Source organism: Strix uralensis, chromosome 2 (assembly GCF_047716275.1).
Source record: "Strix uralensis isolate ZFMK-TIS-50842 chromosome 2, bStrUra1, whole genome shotgun sequence".
Lineage (NCBI taxonomy): Eukaryota > Metazoa > Chordata > Aves > Strigiformes > Strigidae > Strix > Strix uralensis.
Window position 1 is genome coordinate 55,666,551 of NC_133973.1, and position 21,596 is coordinate 55,688,146.

Sequence of the window (21,596 nt, forward strand, 5' to 3'; positions counted from 1 at the left end):
TAACAAGGTAAAACATCAATCAGAAAATGTTAATGATTAAAAATGAAAAAAACATTAGCACTTTAATTCTTCTCTGATATTAAGAATGCTGAAAATCACCAGAGAGTCTGTTTTTGCTGAGGTTTTAGACCTCATAAGCAGACTGGTCTTTAATCCAGATAGGAATACAGATTTCTCAAACTGATTAAACTTTAGGGATTAACCAGACCTAAAAAACTTCTGACCTGCTTGAGGTTTGCTCACGAGCGAGCTGCCTCCCTTTGACATTGGCTGGGCATAATACCAGAGAGAAGTCTAACAATGGAGAGGTCCTGGGGAGAAGGATGACCCACCTGTGAAAACCAGAAGAGCCAGAAGGAAGCCTTCGGCGCCTCTGCAGACCTGTGCCCTAAGGTACTTTACATTTAGTTGCTGTTCCTCATACCTACCTGTCTAAGAGAGCACTGGAAATAGTCACTCACCACTTTTAGCAAAACCCTTGACTTTTAACATTCCAAGTTTTATTAGAGTAGCTTAAACAACTTAGAGGATTCATTGGCTGACTAAGGCTAAAATTTGCTCTATAGTTTCAACAGGAAGATATTAATTGCATTGAAATGCAAAGTCATTTTAAGTAAAAGTGGTAGCTATTTTAACACATAGCATATGTGAACATTGTCCCCACTTAGTTCCTTGAGCTCCTTGCAAGTTCAAGTAACTGCAAAACTAGTGTGTACAGCCCCTGTCACCTATGTGAGGACTGAGTTTGTAGCCTCTCTGTTACAGCATACCAGCCTTTGGAAGAAGGAGTGAAGAAAACAATAGCCAAAGCTCATGCCAAAAATACTTTTGATAGAAAGCGATTTTTTTGAAGTGTTAATCTGGCTTTGAAGCCTGTGGATTGATTTTTTTTTTAAGAGTGTTCTGCTAGAAATAGCACTCGAGGAAGAAATACCTTTACAAAGATACTCTCCCCTTAGAGCTGCAAGTGAGTTTGGTTCTTTGACTTAATATATGTAACTTTTAATCACATTTTTGGTAAACCAGCCTGGAAGTGGAGGAAGGGAGAAGGGAATAACATTGTTTGCTTCTGAGCCCTAGTGTCTGCTAGAAATTATTAATGTTTTTTTCACAATGGGGTGTGAATTACTTGGTTGCAGTCAACCATTGTTTGGAAATATATTTTGGAATGTTTCCTTTATGAAAGGTTTTTATTTGCTTAGGATTCATGATTCTGTATTTCTTTCAGCTGTTCACATGTTCTGTCGCTACAGTATTGCTCACTTTTATAGTAGTGGGTTCAACTAATAACCAGACATTTGTTTCAAACTACATCTTGAAGCATGGTGAAAATCTAACTCCTGAAAGCTGCATTAAACCAAGATCTCATACATTGTACATTCTGCTAACAGTGGTCCTGGGATTTAACTTTTAATAGAAATCTTCCAGTATTTCCTGGAAATAATTAAATAAAAGGTGGTCCTAAATTTTTGCAAGTGTGGTGAACATATTTTCAAATGTGATGATTGGGATTGAACTGTTTTGAATCTTTTTAATATGTTGGAAGACAGCAGTTGTTTTTTCCATTTTGTCTGACTATACATGAATAGCTACATAAAATGTATCTGAGTTCATTAGAGCTGGATGATCTGTGAGACTAAGGCTTACTTTTGGCAGTGGAGGGGAAAGTGGGGTTTTCTTTTAATAGTGTTGATTAGAACTGGATTACTTCCAGGTGGATCAGTTTAATCCAAATATTACCACCCCCACCCCCAATTTGTTAGAGGGAGGAATGTGCTTGAGGGTAGGATCTAGAGGTGGTTGGACTGGTACAAGCATTAGAGTGCCTTTCTTACACAGTGCTGAGATTTGAAGGACCAAGCTTAACATCAAAATTCAGACTCAGACTTCTGGCTCAATGTTACAATGCTGGGTACCCAGAACTTACTGCTAATGGGACTGTATTTGTGGCTTGGTAAGCACTTCTGAAGACAAATTTTGACTTTGGGGTTTAATGAATTTTGGTGTTCTGGAAAACTTGGATCATGGATGAAAATTAAACATTGCTAACCATGTAGCTATTTTTGATCAAAATTTTGATATTTCAGCTCTCTACCAACCTCTTGCTGCTGGTTTGCAGGAATTACCTTATCTTCTTTCCTTCTGGATCTAATTTATTCACTACATGCAAGTGAGTAGGTCACCTCAGCAGAAAATATCTGGGAGGTGGTGATGCGTGGCCTTTGTGTGTTGCTGTTGCCATCTTTCATTGTGTTCATTATGTAGAGAAATACAGATATGGATTGGAAAAGACCTCCTGAATCACCTGGTCCAGCACACTGCTAAGCTAGACAGCCATATCAGCTACACCTGCGAAATTTGTCTTTACAGACTTGAGTTCTAGTCCCACTACTGTTTTTGAAAGGCTGCTCCATAGCTTTGCTTTGCGGATGATTAGAGGTCTTTCTCCAATTACATGTGAACATCTTCAGTCAGAATTGCCCTTGCAATTGGTTTGCAGCATCTGTAGCTTCTTACACCTGTGCAGAAGAAGCTATTTTTCTGATCTGGAAGTTCTTTATACCCTTTAGCTTCAGTATAAATGCCTGCTCCAGACAAGTGCCGCTGCAAAATGGTATCTGGATTTGCTTCTTTCTTTCACCATTTTTCAGTCTGCTGCTTTCTTGTTCTTCATATAAAGAATAAAAGGAGTTAGGGCTGAAGTATGTCAGGAAGCTATTTCTGGAGAAGAGTTTGGGTTTTTTTCCTTGACGTTTCTTATTTGTAAATTATTTATGTTAAGTTTACTTTTGATTTTGCTTTTCCTCAGGTTTATCTGTTGAGTTTGTTTTGGATTTCAGAATGTAAGTGTAGGCCTTTGTGTCCGCAGTCTCAGTAAATATTATAGTAGACCACTAGAGTACTACAGTAGGACACCACAGTACTCCATCCCTTGCTTATATTCTGCTTTGCAAATTGGAAGTCTTGCTCTCCTTCCTCTCACATCTCCATGCTCTCAGGCAGAGTGAATGAATCAGGGAATAAGTGACATTGTTGTATTTCGCTGACTAATCTGTTATTCTAACAGCACGCAGTGGTTCCGTTAGCAAATACCATCTTGTTTTTGCTGCAAGTCATTCTGTTAATCATATCGCATGACATTCAGTGTAGAAGACAAACCTAGGCAGTCCTGATACCCTACACATCCTCCAGGCACTTGGCTTGTCTGTCGGGACTCCTGCCTGTTCTGCAGTACCGTGGCTTGCTTTCCCTTCTTCCCTTCAGCTGCCTGCTCAAGTCGGTTGGCCTGAGGTGCTTGTTTCCTCTCCAAAGGAATCCACCTTTATGTTATTTTACATCTCCTGTAAAAGGTTTTATTTTCTCACTTTGCTTCATATTCTGGTGCATGTGGGATGTCCAGAGGTCAAAGAGTGTCATTTGTCCCTTGTCGTGCCTCCTGTGATGATAATCTCTAATAAAGAGAATTTTAATTGATGCTACTGTGACGGTGCAGGACCAATGGCTTCTTATTAGAGATGAGATTGGACTCAGTATTTTATAGCTGCACTTCCAGTTTCTGTTTAAGGGAAACCCTTCAAAAATCTATTTTGTAGGAAAAATACATTCTCAGTAATCCTTTGTTTTCTGATCCTGGCACATTTTGCACTGCGTATAATTTGGGACTGTTTACATGTACAGAAGATTGCCAGGTCTCAGTTGAAAATGATCTTTTAGAAGCATGGAGAGAACTGGCAGGCATCAGATACTACAGATCTTACATGTACAGCATTTCTCAGTTTTCTTCAATGGAGAGTGAGCCAAACATTGCTTTGCTGCCTGGTGATACTGCAGTTTTATACCAATAACCACTGTGAAATAAATACAGTTATGCTTATGCCTGTGGGTTTTAGTGAGAGTATATTTGATAGGTTGTTTTCTGAGAGACCTGATTCTGTTACTTTTGAAATCAGTTGGGATTTCACAAACACATCTTTTGTGCCCAAATATACAGCACGCTTAGCAGCTGTCAGTCGGTGAGTTACTGTCTGCTCAACTAAGGTGCAGATTTGATTAAATTTTTTTCCCCCCCTTGGACATTATCTATTCCAGTTTCCTCTGACACTGTAACATAAATTATTTTTTTTCTTATGAGTTCTTCTGGAAGTGGTTTAAAATGAAATTGAAAGTTGATGCCATCAATGGTAAGAAAAGCAAAGCTAATCAACGCTGTGCATACCCAGCTACTCAGCTGCTATCCCACTTCCTTGCCAGGCTCTGGGAGGCTCAGGGTGTATCAGATTGAAGCTTAACTACTTCTTTTTTTCCCCCCCCCGCCCCCCCCCCCCCTCTGTTTATCTTCATTTATCAAAGTAATTCTTACCAGCCACCTAGAGCAGTGGGCGAAGGAACCATCAGCTGATGATGGTCCCACAGTACAGATGACAGCATTCCTAAGGCCAAATTAATTGGGATCATTTCCTGCCCATGTCCCTGGGGGAAAATGGAGCTGTGTGTGCTCTGAAATCATTACCTTCTCAGCCCCACTCCTCACAAACAATGGTTGGGAAGAAAGGGAGCCTACTTGATGGGCACTGGAGCTATTTCCCATTAGGGGACAAACTTAAACAGCAAGATTTTGGAATAAAGTGTGTCTTATTTGGACTGCTCAAAGTTGTTAAACAGGGGAGAGAAACAGCCAGCTGTGACTCCCCAATTTTTAATATGATGGGATCAGTTTTCAGAGAGGAGAATGGATATGAGTGCTGTATGCTGTAATCACTGGATATAAGCACTGGCATGACCCCCAAAACTTCAGTCTCTCTGCATGCTCAGAGGTACAAGTGAGAAGGGAAAGCCCATCTCAATAAACAGCAGCACTGTGTCTTGGTTTTCATAGTCTCTCCTTCACAAAGACAAAATTTAGGTATATTCAGTTTGTAAATTAGGACACTTAGATTTAGAGGTCTAAATGTAGCTGTCTCCATGTGGGCAAAATGTGCTCAACAGAGATTAGAGAGTTCAGGAGATCAGTTACAGCTCCCCGCTTTTAGATTAGGTGATTTGAGCATGGTGGGACCTGAAGCACCCAGCTCACATGGGAACATCTACATATGTAGGTAACTTTAGCTAAATCCTACCCTCTATGTCTATTTTCTGTTTTGCTGGGTTTTTTTTCATATAGGGCAACAATACTTAAATTCTCCCATCAGAAGTTGAAGATGACCCAACAATGCAACACGGACTGGAGCCAAATCCTTGCAGCAGCTTGTTCAAAGGCAGTGGTGCTGCTCACCTTCCTCTTGCTGTCCTGGCAAATGCAGGCGGAATTCTCGTGTTCCTCAAAGAACCTGGGCTAGTGGTGCAAACTAGTGGTGGGAGAAGAGCAAAGGCATCTGCTGCCACCAAAGCCAAAGCTTAGCACAAGGAAAGCAGAAGGATAGCTGATGCCAGCTCTCCAGAGCCTGACATCCACCCACCTTTATGAAGATAAGATGCTTCCTGTGTTTCTAATTATCGTAGAATCATAGAGTGGTTTGAGTTGGAAGGGACCTTAAAGATCATCTAGTTCCAACCGCCTACCATGGGCAGGGACACCTTCCGCTAGATCAGGTTGTTCAGAGCCCCATCCAACCTGGCCTTGAACACTTCTCTGGGCAACCTGTTCCAGTGCCTCACCACCCTCATGGTAAAGAATTTCTTCCTTATATCTAATCTAAATCTACCCTCTTTCAGTTTAAAAATTTCATCCCTCATCCTGTCACTACACTTCCTGATAAAAAGTCCCTCTCCAGCTTTTCTGTAGGCCCCCCTTAAGTACTGGAAGGCTGCTATAAGGTCTTCCCAAAGCCTTCTCTTCTCCAGGCTGAACAAGCCCAATTCTCTCAGCCTGTCTTCATAAGGGAGGTGTTCCAGCCCCCTGATCATCTTTGTGGCCTCCTCTGGACCTGCTCCAACAGGTCTATGCCCTTCTTATGTTGGGGGCCCCAGAGCTGGACACAGTACTCCAGGTGGGGTCTCACCAGAGCAGAGTAGAGGGGCAGAATCACTTCCCTTGACCTGCTGGCCACGCTTCTCTTGAGGTAGCTGTCCTGGTTTAGCCAGGATAGGGTTAAGTTTCCCCAGCAGTGGGGGTGGGGAGCTCTAGCTGGGTTATTCATATATCATGCAGACGTCACATCCTGGTGCCGAAGCAAGACTGGTTGGTTAACACGTGTGTTATGCCATCGTGCTTCTCACTGCTGTATTGGTAGATATTTTGCTCTGTTCATTATTATTATTGTTACTGTTATTGTTGTTGTTGTTGTTTGTTGTGTTGCTGTTCTCTGTTGTATTAAACCTCTCCTTATCTCAGCCCCGGGGCTTTGCATTTCACTCCCTTTGGGGGGGGTGCGGGGGGCAGTGGCCGCATGGTCTCAGACCTGGCAGGAACTAAACCACCACAGTAGCCCAGGATATGGTTGGATTTCTGGGCTGTGAATGTACATTGCTGGCTCATAGTCAGTTTTTCATCCACTACTACTCCCAAGTCTTTCTCTGCAGGGCTGCTCTCAATCCACTTATTGCCCAGCCTGTATTTGTGCATGGGATTGCCCTGACCCGCATGCAGGACCTTGCACTTGGCCTTGTTGAACTTCATGAGGTTTCTACGGGCCCACCTCTCAAGTTTGTCAAGGTCCCTCTAGATGCCATCCCTTCCCTCCATCATGTCAACTGCACCACACAGCTTGGTGTTGGCAAACTTGCTGAGGGTGCACTCAGTCCTACTGTCCACATCACCAACAAAGAGATCCAACGTCACTGGTCCCAGTACCGACCCCTGAGGAACGCCACTTGTCACTGCTCTCCACTTGGAAATTGAGCTGTTGACTGTAACTCTTTGAGCGTGACCATCCAGCCAATTCCTTATCCACTGAGTGGTCTGTCTGTCAAATGCATGTCTCTCCATTTTAGAGACAAGGATGTCATGCGGGACAGTGTCAGATATTTTGCACAAGTCCACATAAACGACATCAGTTGCTCTTCCCTTATCCACCAGCACTGTAACCCTGTCAATTTGCCCCTAGTGAAGCCATTGGCTGTCCCCAATCACCTCCTTATTTCCCATGTGCCCTAGCATAATTTCCAGGAGGATCTGCTCCATGATCTTGCCAGGCACAGAGGTGAGACTGACTGGCCTGTAGTTCCCTGCATCTTCTTTTTTTCCCTTTTTAAAATGGGGGTTATGTTTCCCCTTTTTTTTCAGTCAGTGGAAACTTCACCCGACAGCCACAGCTTCTCAAATATGATGGATAATGGATTAGCCACTTCATCTGCCAGTTCCCTCAGGATTTGCGGAGGCATCTCATCAGATCCCAGGGACTTGTGCACCTTCAGGTTCCTTAGATGGTTTTGAACCTGATCTTCTCCTACAGTGGGCAGTTCTTCATTCTCCCAGTCCCTGCCTTTGCCTTCTGCAATTAATTATTCAGAAGAAACTGCCTTTAATAGTATTCTTTCTCCAGCAAGATTTTATCTAGAAAAAAATCCTGTCATCTGTACAGCTGATGTTATTGGACATGCAAGTTTTGGCTCAGAGCTGGTGTCAGCCAAGTGAGATGAACTGAGTCAATATCCATGCCAGTGAAATGAATCCAGTAACATTTAGATCAGATGTTTACCCCCTCACTCCCCTTTGCATTCAGGCCATGTTTCATGAGTGTACTGTACTTGGCACCTGAATAAACACTTGCAAATATTTATAATTCCCCACCTTCTCATAGGGGGCTTTCTGAGATCTTTCCCACAATTCTCTCATATAAAATAGTTGAATCCCTCTTCTTTCTTAATATAAACATGGAGGTAATGTGCCCCTTGTCACTGCAGACATCTGTTATATGTATAGTAGTTATTCTGTAGCTCACAGATTAATCATTGTGCTCCATCTCATTTTGCATTGCAATCTGCAAATTACAATGATTCCTTGAAGAGACAGAAAACAGGTTTGTTCTTTGTATTATTAATAAACTCTAAATCACTCCCATATTCATAACTGGTTTTATGTGATTTGTTCCATTCTCCAGATGACAAATATTGGCTGCTAAAGACACTTTACTAAGATGGGCTTTGCTAATTGCCATGAATGAAGCTTGAATTGAACATTAATTCACTATTTCTGTAAAGGGCTCATCACAGCAAAACCTTCTGACTTGTGTAAATTTATATTTAACATCCCATGACAAATGCATGCCTTTCAACAATTGGTTTTCAGCTCTTGACAAATGTTTCTATTTCATTCTATAAGTTATGAATTCAGTCACCGCATCAAAAATAGACATGGCTTAGCTTTGCATTAAGACAAATTATTCTTGAAGTTCATTTCCAGTCTTTTGGGAATCAGCATGTTTTCTCTAAAATGAGGATCTTCCTCCCATTTTTCCTGAATGTATATGTTTTTATATAACAAGAGAATTAAAAATATCCATGAGGGCACTGCAATAATTCATATGTGGAGGGGTGATGCAGTACAGGAATTTGTTCCAAACCAGTGTCTCTCTGTGCTTTTTTTGGATTAGGCTTAAAGTTTCCATCACTGGAAAATAATCGGTCACACTTGGGAACCATTCTTGCATTGCCACCCTCCAAAGCCCTTAGATATGAAGGAGAGCTTAGGGGAATGCAGGGTCAGCCTTTTTGTGATTGTCTTCATCAGCAATTTTATTCTTCAGGATGGAAATTCTGTGTTCCCAATATGTTCCTAAATGGATTTATTTTAGGTCTGCAGTATCTCATAATGGTGCATACTGGAGAAACCAATGGCATTACTTTGATCATAAACCACCAAAGTGAAGAGTTGATCTGGTCCCTTGGTCTTCCTCCTTCTTCCAGCAGTACTGATAGCAAACCTTTCAAAGGATGGTCATCTTAGAAGACTCAGGTGTAAACAGCAGTGATCCATACTGTTTATAACTGTTCTCTTGGTGCTCTGAAAAGTGAGCTGGCTCCTGCAATTGCTTGGATCATGCTACAAAGACTGCTTCTCTGTGGCTGTGTGTATTGTACAGTCTCTTACTATATGTTAGGATTTTAGTTTCCATATATACAAGCAAGTGGTTCCTTCTGCAAATATTTGAAAGTTAAGCTGAAAGATGTGGTGAGCACTCCACCCGATTTCTGGTATGCAGCTAAACGATATTTTAGGCTATTTTGATGTTGAATAAATGCTAGGAGGACAATGCACCCATCTAGCAGGAGTGTGAAAGGACGGAAAATAGTATTACCTCTACCCATAAAATGAAATATTATGGGTGAGTTCTTTGTTTGCTTTTCACAGCGTAGCTCTTTTAAAGTCTTGAATTCAGAACAAAGAAGCTTAGCCTGGAAAGAAGAGTTCAAATATGATTTCCAGGAGATATCTCTAGAGTATTCCTTTAAATATATATGTGTATATGTGCATATGTTTATTCATATTTTTTTCTATAGGTTTTTTCTGACAATTAATTTCCCTTTGCATTTGGTTTGCATTATAGTATGTGATCAAGCAATTGTTCTTGAAGAAGAGTTGTGCAAATATATATACGTTTAATATATTTGTGCTAATAGAAATGAGTCTCTGTGATTTTCTTGTCCCTGCTGATTTTATGCCATGTACATCCACTTCACTTTCCTCTGTCCAGTATTGTCCATGGTTTATCTTCATTAGTCTCAGGTTTTATAATTCTTTGTCCTTCATATGGCTTGAATTTTGTGCAGAGCCTGGGACTGCATACATTGGGAACTAGCCTGGAATTCAGGAGAAGCAGGGTTGCTTTTCTTCTCTCTGATTTTGAGACTTTGTGACTCCAGGCAAGTCCTTCAGTGCCTCTGATGCCTCCTGCATTTTTGTCTTAGAATCTAAGAGCAAGCTCTTCAGGGACTCTGGTTTTGTGCCCACAGAGTGACTTGAGAAATCTATCTGTGAGTGTCTAGGGGCCACCATGGTTCCCAAAAGGTGTATGACTCAGAAAATTTTTCATCAGAAGTATAAGGATATATTTTTAGTCCATCTACAGGCTTGTTGTATGGCCACAAATGTTTCTGCAGCTACACAGAGGGAAAGATGTATCCTCCTTCCTGGAACGGGGTTCCACATAGACTTCACTTCTTCAGGGACATTTTATGCTCCCTTCCCTTCAGGGCTGTCTCATTTATTGTCTGTGCTGTGTGTTTGTTAGCAAATTTGAATCTTACTGTACAGATGCAGTGACTCTGAGGAAACCTCTGCATGGAGGAAATCTCTACACAGAGGAAACCACAGCCAGCATATTCTGCTTTGGGGTCTGCAGAGTGCCAGGTTTGGGTCAGTCAGCACTGTCTTCAATAGCTGGATCTCCTGGAACTTTAACTACAAGCTCATGCTGTCCACTTCTTGAAACAACTTTGCAATTAGTAGTTAATCCTGTAGATTGTACCGCCATTATCATTAGACTGTTTAACCCAACACCCTTGACATTACATGTTAGGTTGGCTGAAACTGATCTCTCTGCTGAGCTCAGCTCTGGTGTGATCAAAGGGTAGGTGAAGTTGGCTACTCCTGTTCATGCTCTGAAATTATGCATCTGCTCATTAAGCAAAGTTTTTGGGTGCTGTTTCTTGGGTGTCTGGCAACTGAGAAAGCTGCCTTGAATGTGTGGTGGTTTGTAAACACAGTCTGGCAGATGCATTCAGTTAAAATCTAATTCCAGGCTTGTGGTTTACCCTTGAAAGGCTTTCTTCCATCTAGCAGCACCACTGATCCAGACTGAAGCTGAGCCAGCTGTCTGTCTTCCAGGTACTTATCTTCTGAAGTGCTGAAACATCTATGGGTTTCACTGCCTTCTGTGTCATGGGAACCCCAGTAAAAGCAAATGACTGGAGGAGAGCTTGCCTTTCTAGCATTTCCAGGCATGGCAATGAGACGCATTCATGGAAGAAAACTCCACCCAGGCCTATTAAACGTTAAGATGCAGATGCAACCATTGGCTCAGGAAGTCCTAGATTGTGCAGTGCCAGGAACTGGTAGAATATACAAGGGAAATATCTCTGTCTGCTTGTCCTCGTCTCTTACTCTGTTCCAAAATATTCACTACTTTGAAATCAGCTTCTGAATTAAACGGATCTTCGGTGTGGTCCTGTAGAGCTGGACTCCTCTTAACTTCTTAGAGTGTTTCCCATATATTTGAAATCATTGTGTGGTCTCCACAGAAAGTTGGCAAGGGACCCAGATCACAAGCTTGACAAAATGTATGCATTGTATGACATTTAATATGAGCGTTTTAGTAATCTCTAGTGGACCAAAGGAGTAATCCGGACTGGGTGGAGGCAGTCAGCCAGCAGGGCTGATTAAGGAGAGTAGAAGAGAGACTTTAAACACATAAGTTGACCAGTCCCATCAGTGTTCATATTTAGATCACATGTTCCTGGATGGCTATGTGCAAACTGGGGCTGGAGAAATCCTGCTGAATAGTCAGAAAATCTGAGCTAGATAGATTGTCAAGGGGCACTTGCATCAGCAGGAAAATCTGACTCCAGAATATAGGAGGCAGCTGTGGAGGTAGGGATGTCTCTCTGAATTCAAGGTCCCAGGACCTACAGCAAGGAGAGGCAAGATAGGAGCTCTTGCAGTGTGAAGCTGAAACACTCAGGCAGGAGCTTCCTTAAGTATGTCTGAGGATTTTCTTTGACTTAATATTTACTGATTTATCTCTTCTTTCTGTGCTTGTATCTAAACCACCTTCTTTAAAAGTAGACAGTCCTGCTAAAAATGCCTATGCATTTGTCATTGAACCTGGGTTGAAGTGAGTGAAGGTGACGCTGGTAAGCTTAGGGTACATTGTTCCCATGGAGGTGGTAGATCAAAGTAAAGAAGTGTACAGGTAATGTAAAGGTTTTCTAGAGGAATTCAGGGATCATAGTCCGCTTCCATTAAATCAGCAAAATTTAGTTCTGACAGATGCTTCTCCTTCCTTCAAAAAGGGAAGTAGTGGGGGAACTCCAAGACCATCCCAAAGTAAGAGTCTTGCACTGAGGAGAAGAGCTGCCATTAGCATTTTGCATCTGCCAGAACTTCTTATATATTCTGGATCATAGTGTGCCTTGAGATACAGCACAAGTAATAAATATGGGGCAAATCACTTTTTTTTCTTGGTCCATCCTTATGTGTAATAGCAGGCAGAATGATATCCTTAACCAAAGGCAAGCTAGAAAGATAAATATACTAAAATGAGGTGAGCTGGTCAGAGAAGAATGGCAACAATGTCAACAGAATTATTTTAGCTAATTGTACAGGAAAAAGCAAAACTAAGGTAAGGTTTCATCCTACTCTGAGGCAGAATTCAGTCCTGCTTCACTTCTGCCATCTAAGGAGCTGATCAACCATGGTTGCGAGAATGGATCAAATTGATAGTTTATTAATAAAAATAACAATTTCCTGTTATAGTCCTATTCATTATTGCTTGTTTTCTGTTCTTTTCTAAATTAAAAAAACCCGACATAGATATTAATCTTGACAACAGTTTTGTGTGTGTGTAGTGTACACTCCATACTACAGTGTGTACTTAGCTGTAGAACTTAGTAATACATTGTGGTAATAAAGGGAACATTTTTAATTATAACACCTCACATACTGGGTAGTCTAGTTGAGTGCATGGATATGAATTGTTGAATAAGTTACCATTAAATGTGAGTAGCGGTCAGCGCCAGACTCCACCTCTGAGATACTGAACATTTTTCTTAAGTAGCTGATATTACTGAACGCTTGACAGTTCCACTGTATCACAGTTTTCATGAATTTCCTGCCTTTGAAATTCCAAATGGGCCACTTCAATCTCTATAGAGACATTAGTTTTACATCTGCTTTTTTTTTGCTTTGAGCTGAATTTTTTAATTAACACTAAATAAATAATCTTTACAAAGTGTTATAAACAATAGATGTGAAATCCAGTGGGTAACTGGTTTGAACCTCAGCTGTCAGTTTCCTTTTTTACATCACTGGGGGCAACCCTGTCTGTACTTTGTCACGTATGACCTCTTCTGCCCATCTCTCTTTTCTAACATACACCTTTCTCCTCTCATTCAGACCATTGTGATTCCAGTTGAATAGCAGGCTATTAGGTCCCAGTTTTTCAAAACATACAGTAATTTCCCATCAACATCAAAGAAAATTACTCTGATTTAGTTTCTCTTTAGAAAAGGAAGTGTTCCTTTATTTTCCCACTGGAACTCGTTCATCCTTGCAAAGCACTGCTGCAGATATCCTTCCCTACTTACAAATTCCTTTTTTTGCCCTGAGAGCTGTGAATTTCAGTGTCGCGGGTAAGGATTGCACCACCACATTCAGTCAGGCAGTTTTATTAGTCATTTTAAAGGGATGTATTATGCCAGCTCAACTCTCACTCTTGTGCTCTTCTAATGTAAGTGGAATAAGTTAATTTTGCCACACATAAAATGCTTTTACAAATTAAGTTTGAAAAATTGGAAGGGCCGTGACAGACAAACAAATTTATCATATTTTGTTGCTTTCATATCAAAACATATAGCTTCCGGAATGCTCATCTCAGCTTTAAATTAATCTCTGCTTTTGTACGCTTCAGTTGAACTTCTTCAGGGCAAATTTCTCCCTTCATACATTTCTAGACACCAATTATTAAATAATTATTAATTATTAAAATATTAAATGAAAACGCATCTCCCTCGAGACTTGAGTTGAAAAATGAGTTTTCTACAAATCTCTAAAATTTCTTTATGAGTTTTCTAGATTACTCTTAAAATAGGGAAGAGGGTGAAAAATTGAAGAGGAATTGTCAAACTCTTTAGAAATCACCATCAATTAAAAAAAAAAGTCCTTCATATAATTATGTATTTTCATCTGTTTTTTTTTCCCCTTAGTCAAAATTAGTTTATATTTGTGCTTTCTAGACCTCATTAGCTCTGTTTCCTGTCTGGGTTTGGAGAGAAGAGATTTAATGAGGCAAAATGGCTGAAGATTTGATGTTAACCAGCAGCAGTAGCATTTGTTAATCCCAATTTCATAGACATTTATGTCCAACTGTGAAAGCTACCCAGCTTGACTGAATAACTCATTCAAACTATCCTCTTGCATGGTCTGATGCTGATCTGGAAGATTACTGATGCAAAATGCAAGGTCAAAATGCAGGTTTACATGTAAATTGATAATTTCCATAGGTTAGGTCACTGAGGTTTTCTAAGGAGCTAAAAGTGTGGGGATTTGGACTTGTTCTTGCTACGGGTGAGGATTTACTGGACCTATGGTCTTGGCTTGGGCCCATATCCAGCAAAGATGGGAATGAGAGACCATGAAATATACCTTTAATCCAGTTCTTCAAAAATTTATGAAAAAAATTAATTCATGTGTGTTTCTGGGTTTGGGCTGCAGAAATTCTAACAGATTTCTGTGTAGATTTGTCTTAAGTGTTTTGAATCAATTTTATCTTCCAGATCCTTTCAATAAAATCTAAGTGCAAGACTATTCAGTGTAGTTTTGCTTATACTCTATTTTAACAAATAACAATGAAAGCTGGTAGGGGACAGAGGGCAGAGGGGTTGTTTTGTTTTTTTCTTCATACTCGATGTTGCAGACTGAAGATACAAGCTATGGGGAGAGAATTTAAGCTCCCAGCATTTTTTTGCAGTGTGTATGACTGATTAATTATTTTTAAAGGTAAATACAGTTTTGGCTTCTTCTGTTTAATTTATTGGTCGAATTTTCCAATATAAGTAGGATTTCTACTGCATTTAATTAATTAGACTAATAGTAACATGTTTCTCAGCTTCATTATTTTGAAACAAAATCTCAAAGTAACAAGTTTTGGGGTAATTAGTGAAAAAAAATTTTTTTTAGACAGGAATAATATAATGCATAGTGGAAACTGAAATCACAGTTCACCTAGGTTTATTTTTTTAACTCACTCATTGAGACGTACAGAGTTCTCCTGCATTCCTGTGCCTGTGCAGCAGCCAGCCATGGGGATTTTGCTGGCTATCCCAAGATTCACAGAGATAGGTATGCAGCAGCTCAAGTGTGTGAGGAAGGACATATAGGAAGAAGGTACAAAGCCCTTTGCAGATAATGACCATTGTTTCTAATTTACAACTAAATAGTCTGGTTTGGTTAGTATTAATCTTGACAATGAATAATCTTTACTGAAATGCAGTGTGAAAAGCAAACAACACTCTCCAATTCTAAGGGGTTTTTTTTTAACTGTTACTTCAAGAAGAGTTAAAGTGCTTACAGAGGGCACCAGGAACTGTTGGAATTTCTTCATATAACTATTACATGATTTGGGATACATCTTTTAATCTCTGCTGTACAAGGAAAGGCTAGAAAATCTGGTCTAGTGGGAACTAGAAAGGTGTAGAACAAACCTTCCCTGTCACTACCTGCCACTGTCTCTTCCTTTCAGCTGGATGAGATCATGGCTCGCATACCAGCTTGCAATCCAAGCTCAGAGAAGATGCCTGGACATAGGTGATCCTGATCATGCCTCTTCTGCCATGATCTTAGGGGTAGTCTTCTTGCCTAGGTGCAGCAATAATACTCCTCCTGCTGATACGGAGTATCCATCCTTGCTTTTTGCTGGCTTTATAAATACTGTGCATCCATACTTCTATGCTGTAATTTTGTAAAAGGAAAGTAATAACAATTATGAATAACTGTTTCCTCAAAGACACTCTTCGATGCTTAGATACATGATGAAAAGGACTTGTGGAACTACAAGTCACACATTGCTCTGCTTGTGTTTTGCAGTGCTGGGCAGGGTTTGACTGCTCACCCTGGTACCCAGTGCCAGGTGGCAGGGAGTTGGGACTGTGGGTGTTTATTAGTGTACATCAATGCTGGAAATGGTTCCGCCAGGCACCGTACCATGGCCGTGTGAGGTGGGCTGCCTCCCTTCTCACAGTAGGAACAGACAAGTTAAGCAGAGGGCAAGGACTTGGAGAGAGGGGTTTATATGACCAGATGGAGCCACTGTGATAATCTGGTATGAGCTTCCAGATAATTTAATAAGAATTGGCAAGAGTAGGACATCAGTTCCTTTATGTTTTTTTGATGAAGGAAGAGAGTGGTGAGGTGTTAATTAAGAAGGAACTAACTCTCGTTAACTCTGGATATACATGCTCAATTATGTGGTTTTCTTTCTTTGTTCTAGACACAGAGCATTGTGCTGGAATCCTACTGACCTTTAATTTGATAAATATTTGAGACCCTGAAAGTCAGAAGAGGAGAGCAGGTGCTAGGGTATCCATGGTAGAGGTGCAGGCAATATATCTAGATTTGCTCACTGGAAAACTCAGTCTTGCTGTCTGACCCCGGGGCAGTGATGGAGACACAACTCAACACCACAGAGTGCTGGGGTGCCCACATTAGCAAAGCTGGTGTCTTCTGTTTTGGATCCTGGTAAAGCTGATAAGATTTAAATAGGAAGTCACAGTACAAGGGTCTGGGGCATGCCAGAGCTGCTTTTTTAAATAGATGTCTACAGTTGAAACACAGTGCTAACTTCAAATCCCTCTTCTGGGCCCAATCATACCTGTGAGCATGTATTCTTCCTTCAGGCAGGGACTGAATATGTACAGGGGGTGCCAGAGTGATGAGAGCTCGAACTGCAGAAAGAAGGGGCAGGTGAAGGTTGCTGAGGGTTTGATGGATAAGAGAAGATTCCTGAGCTCCTCATTCAGGGGCTTGCTGTGGGAGCAGTGCTGTGCCATCATGCTGCAGGGACTGCTATGGAGAACCACTTTAAGAAGCCACTTTTCTTCAGGCATTACCAAAAATGTTTAAAAAAAATAGCAAACACCTGGAAGAGGAACAGTCTGACAATTAACATGTTTTAATAAAATTATCTCTTCACCTGTGTACTCATTTCTGTGAGAGTGGCATTTCTTTACAGAGCAGTCAGCTAAATGAATAGTTGAATACCCACTTGTTCACTGAGCACTCACACGCTGAAAAACACAGTGTTAAGTGCTAAATGCTTTTCTTTTTAACTACTGAGCCAGTTTAAACTAGTAAAACTCTTCAATATATTTTTGTTTGGTAAAAAGGTGGTCATATAAAATTATCAAAATTACAATAATTAGCAAATTGTAGAGAAATGTCTTCAGGACTTAAAACTCCAAAGTGTAGGCAATAGAACTGTAATTTATAGGCTGACATACCAGTCCAGCTACAGGCAACTCCAGCAGTTGCTTTGCTACTCATTAAAATAAGTGCACAGCTATCAGACTAATTATAGCATGCAGCTATGTAGAAAACTGAACCCAGACAGTGAGACAAGATACCTTCTGACAGAAGTAGATCCACAGCCCACTGCAGCCTGGAAATCCTTCAGCATTTTAACCTGTTGTCTTCCTAGACATGTTTGCAATGCTGGTTATTTTGTACAGCTTCCTTTTGCTCTCTCTCCTCTGCCTTAAGTCCCTCAAAGATATCATCGTGTCCCAGAAGGGGAGTTACCAAAGGTACCTGGGACGCAGCAGCTGCTGCATTTGTTTTTTGCTCTTGAAGAATGCAAACCCATCCTGGTGACTCCCACTCTTTTATTATTAGAGCATGGATTTCAGCAGTTGCCTCACCATGTGGGGGCAAAAATAGGAAGGATTACTTTTTTTTCCCCTCATGCCCTATTATAAAGGAAAAGACTGGATCCCGTTTTAGAAGTATTTGCTGTTATGTTACAATTATGATTAAAGCCATTGTTGTGTGTTAAACTGTTTTAGGTGATCCTGATACCTTCCTGGAAATGTCAGTTGTTGTGGAAGGTAACCAACTTCTGACTTTTCTTGCAGGTCTGTGGGCTAATTTGTCTCTCTACCTGCACTCATGTTCCTGTAAATAGAAGTCAGGTGCTACTGCTCATTTTAATTATGTAAGTATATAAAATAGCCAACAGTTTTGTCTCAAGACCCTTTTCAGTTAACGAGGCTTAACTAAACTTTTGGGAGAAGTGCTGTATTTTATTGTCTTAGCCAGTGTGTGGCAGGCAGACTTGGTGGGCCCTGCTCTGGAGAAAGTGGTATCCTTAGCTGCAGCACTGGTGTCAGCAAGTCATTCCACTCTCCTTCAGAGCAAGTTGTACATGTTCTCTGTTTGGAGGAATTTCTTCTGAGAAAAGAAGCAAGCTGGCCTTCAGCTTCCCTCTATAGTGAAGGGCTGCGAGCATTTTCCAGCATGTGCTTGCATCTTGGCCCTTAGCCGAGTACCACACAAGCATCTTCACTTCAAGATGCAAGCCAAGCTTGCTAAATTTTGGAGTCCTAACATAAACTTCACTGCCTTTAGCTACCTCTTAACCATATCTTGATTTATATGTTTTCTTAGAGAAGACATTTCAAAAGATAAAACAGATTTGGCAGCAAAAATAAAAAAAAAAAAAAGGAGAAAAGCCCTAAGATCATGCATCTGGAAAAAGCTTTCTGATCCATCTTGACACATCTGTTGCTTTAGAAGGAAAAAATCCCCTGGCTGCACTGGGGCCCTGCAGCTATATGTGTTGGGGGCCTGGCTGTATAATTTGTGGAGCGCAATAATTCTATAATTATATTGCTAATTGTGCGCTACCACTTTTTATAGTAACACAGTGAAGTGATTTATAACTTAACAGTTTTACAGGAGTTTAGAGAGACTGTTAACTGAAAATAAGCACTTGCAATGTAGCTCCTAATAATTACTATTGTTAAAGGCATGCTGTCAAGCTGCCTGAATGCCTTGATAGAAGGTGTAGCCTTGCAGAAGTACTTCAGACTGAAAATCTCAGCAGTACAGTGCCTTTCCAGTCTTGCCCGTAGGTATATAAAGAATAACAGGAGGGAGGGAGGGAGAAAGGTTAAGAGTAAGAGGAAACTAAACCTAAGCAATACCCACAAAGAACTCCAAAAGAATGCAAATAGGAGGAAGAATCTGAATTTCAAAATGGAAGATGTATTTGTACTGAAAAGTAGAGGAATTGGATTTTGGGGGAGGCTGAAGTACTTTCCTGTTCAGTAATGAGGAAGAAATGACAGTTTAGGGATTAGACAGGATCTTCTCTCACAATAGTTAGAAGATCTTGACATCGTAAAGTGGGTTGCAGAGGCAAGGCATCTACCTCCTTTTCATTGATGCTTTGGATTATTGCCTTCTCCAAGCTGAATTTCTGTTTGGAGAGCCACAGCTGCTTTCTATGCCTCTGGATATAGTTTATCTGGGTGCTACCAAAGCTGCTTTTGCTTCCCAAGGTTGCTTTACCTTGGCTGGAACAGAAAGGAGTAGCTTCACTGAATTGTTCAGGCAACACATGGTATTGGTGGTTTTGTTCTTCCAAATGTTACAAGATGGAAAGGTACTGCATTTTACAGAAATAAAGGGCTAAAAAAAGAAAAATTGAAAAAAAAGAAATATTTCATGCTTAATCACATGTAAATTTGATGTGTAAAAAAAAGCATATATTGGTCTTTTTTTTTTTCTTCTCCCCAAAATAGAATATTCTACTATCTGAGCTGGTGTGTTAAGTACATAGCAATAACTACTTGTTGGGACTTTTGACTGCATACTGCCTGCCCTGGGAGTATTTTAACTTTTGAAATACAAGTTGCTGTATGAAAAGAGCGATTCTTCTCTCAACTCTAGGTATTAAAAGATGAAACACATCCTATATTCTTCCCTCATTCTTGCAAGTGTAATTTTATTGTAATGGTTCATTCAGGAATTCAGCTTTTAGAGCTGACAATTTACTACCTTTGGCTTAGATTTTTACTGCTTGCAAAGCTGAGTGTATAGGCTTATCATTTCAGAAAAAACATGACCTAGGTTATGAGATCATTATGAAAGATTCTTCATTAAGAACCATACAAGATTCATAGGATTATTTTATTTCAAGGGATTTTTTTTCTTCATTTCTCCCTGGAGAGATTTTCAAGCCAGTTGGTTCTGATATGATATACAATATATACAATACTCATTTTGTACTTGAAGTTGCTTGATGTAAAGATCAGTAGATTAAATGGCATATGCTTTTGAGGGGAAAACATTTGAATTTGGAAACCATACTAAAGTGCATATATTTCAAAAATTAAATCACAGTATATGTGTGATTACATGTGTAATTTAAGTGTTCTGCAAAATATGATACCAGACACATTATCTAACTCAATCTGTATGAGTTGTTTTGGCATGTTCAGAATTTGCCTAATAGACTGAAGTCAATAGATAAGAATAACTTGTTCAGCATGTCCAGACAAAGTAGTAATAAAAGAAAGAAGGAGAAGAAGAATTAGAGTAGTAAAAATATTTTAAGTAAAGGGACAGGAACTTGGAATAGGAGAAGTAAAATAGAATATGTGAATAGAAGTGATAGTTCACTATTTCTTCTTTTTATTGTTCCAGTTAAAACAGTTCAGTTCTGCTTTTGCTTCTTTCAAAATCTGTGGCAAGGTCTCTGTTTTCATTAGTAGGCTATAAGTATACAACTTCTAGTATACATGTCCAGCCTATCAATAGTTATTTTTTCTTTTTCGGTGTGATGAAGTGACTGTCTTTGGGCTTTTATTCATGAGAACTGCACAGTCTATGATGAACCTGTCATTACTATTACTAGGGAAGCGTGTAAAGTTCTGCTGATAGGAAGGTAGCAGATGATTTTCTGCTAAGCATGGATTTTGATTTTGTCATTTCACTTACTGGTCAAAATACTAAGATAGGCATGGACTATCAGAGCTCTAGTTAAATGCACTGCATTAATTCACAGCATTTGCCCTTGTTTCTTGTAATGTTATCCTGCTAATAATCAAAACTTCCTTTAAAGCTTGTCTCCTGCAGTGTTCCCTTGCACTGTTTAATGTAGACCCTCCTTTCATAATCTTCACTATTTCTCACTGTTTAATCTGCTTTAATATTTGGCTTTACTGTACGCTGTTCTGTAGGCCCTATAACTACAAATTGAAGTACACATCCAAGCTGAAAGCCAGGGGAAAGGAAATAAAAAACTAAGAATATAGACTGATGCTTCTTCTTGCTTATGCATTTTTTCATCTGTAAAATGGATATACTACTACTTGTCTTGGATCTCTGGGTGAAATGTATATGTGAAAGATTACCAGTATTGTCTTTTGTTTCCGGATTCTTGCTCATGGCTCTGCTTTCTGCTTCAAAGTAACAAGTTACATGAGATGTCTCTGGAGGTAATTTTTCATAGATATCTTTTCAAGGAATTTAAAAAAAGATTAGAAAGTCATCTGAGCTAAATATGTACAGAAAATTGATCAATCATAATCTTTTTTTTGTGAGATATAAAATACGCTATAGGGTCTAGTTCTGTAAAATACACATCTCATACTGTTAGAACTACTTATTTGTTTTTTGTTTTATAATGGGCTTTAACATGTAGACTTCTGCTAGTTAATAAGGGTTCTGTGAAGACAGACATATAAAATTGTAAACATTCTCAGTTTGTTTAAAATATATACTAAAAATGTATTAAATATTCCAATCTTAGAATACATGCATTTGATATCGGCATTCAAAAGGGACTTCTTGGAGAAAATAATTCCTGAGAGATTATAAAAGCATTAAAGAAATGAAATTCCATTTCTTTCATGAGGTGAATTCTACAAAAAGACACAAATAC

General features: G+C 39.8%; 1 protein-coding gene across 1 annotated transcript in view; it reads left to right on the top strand.

Moving 5' to 3' along the window:
• The first annotated feature begins 260 nt into the window (after positions 1-260).
• The window catches only part of MID1 (midline 1), a 359,385-nt gene continuing 338,049 nt past the window's right edge, over positions 261-21,596 (top strand). Inside the window, exons 1-2 of the mRNA XM_074858821.1 lie at positions 261-393; positions 17,782-17,861. The gene's annotated coding sequence lies outside the window, so the exon portion shown is untranslated. The remainder of the gene's footprint in view (positions 394-17,781; positions 17,862-21,596) is intronic.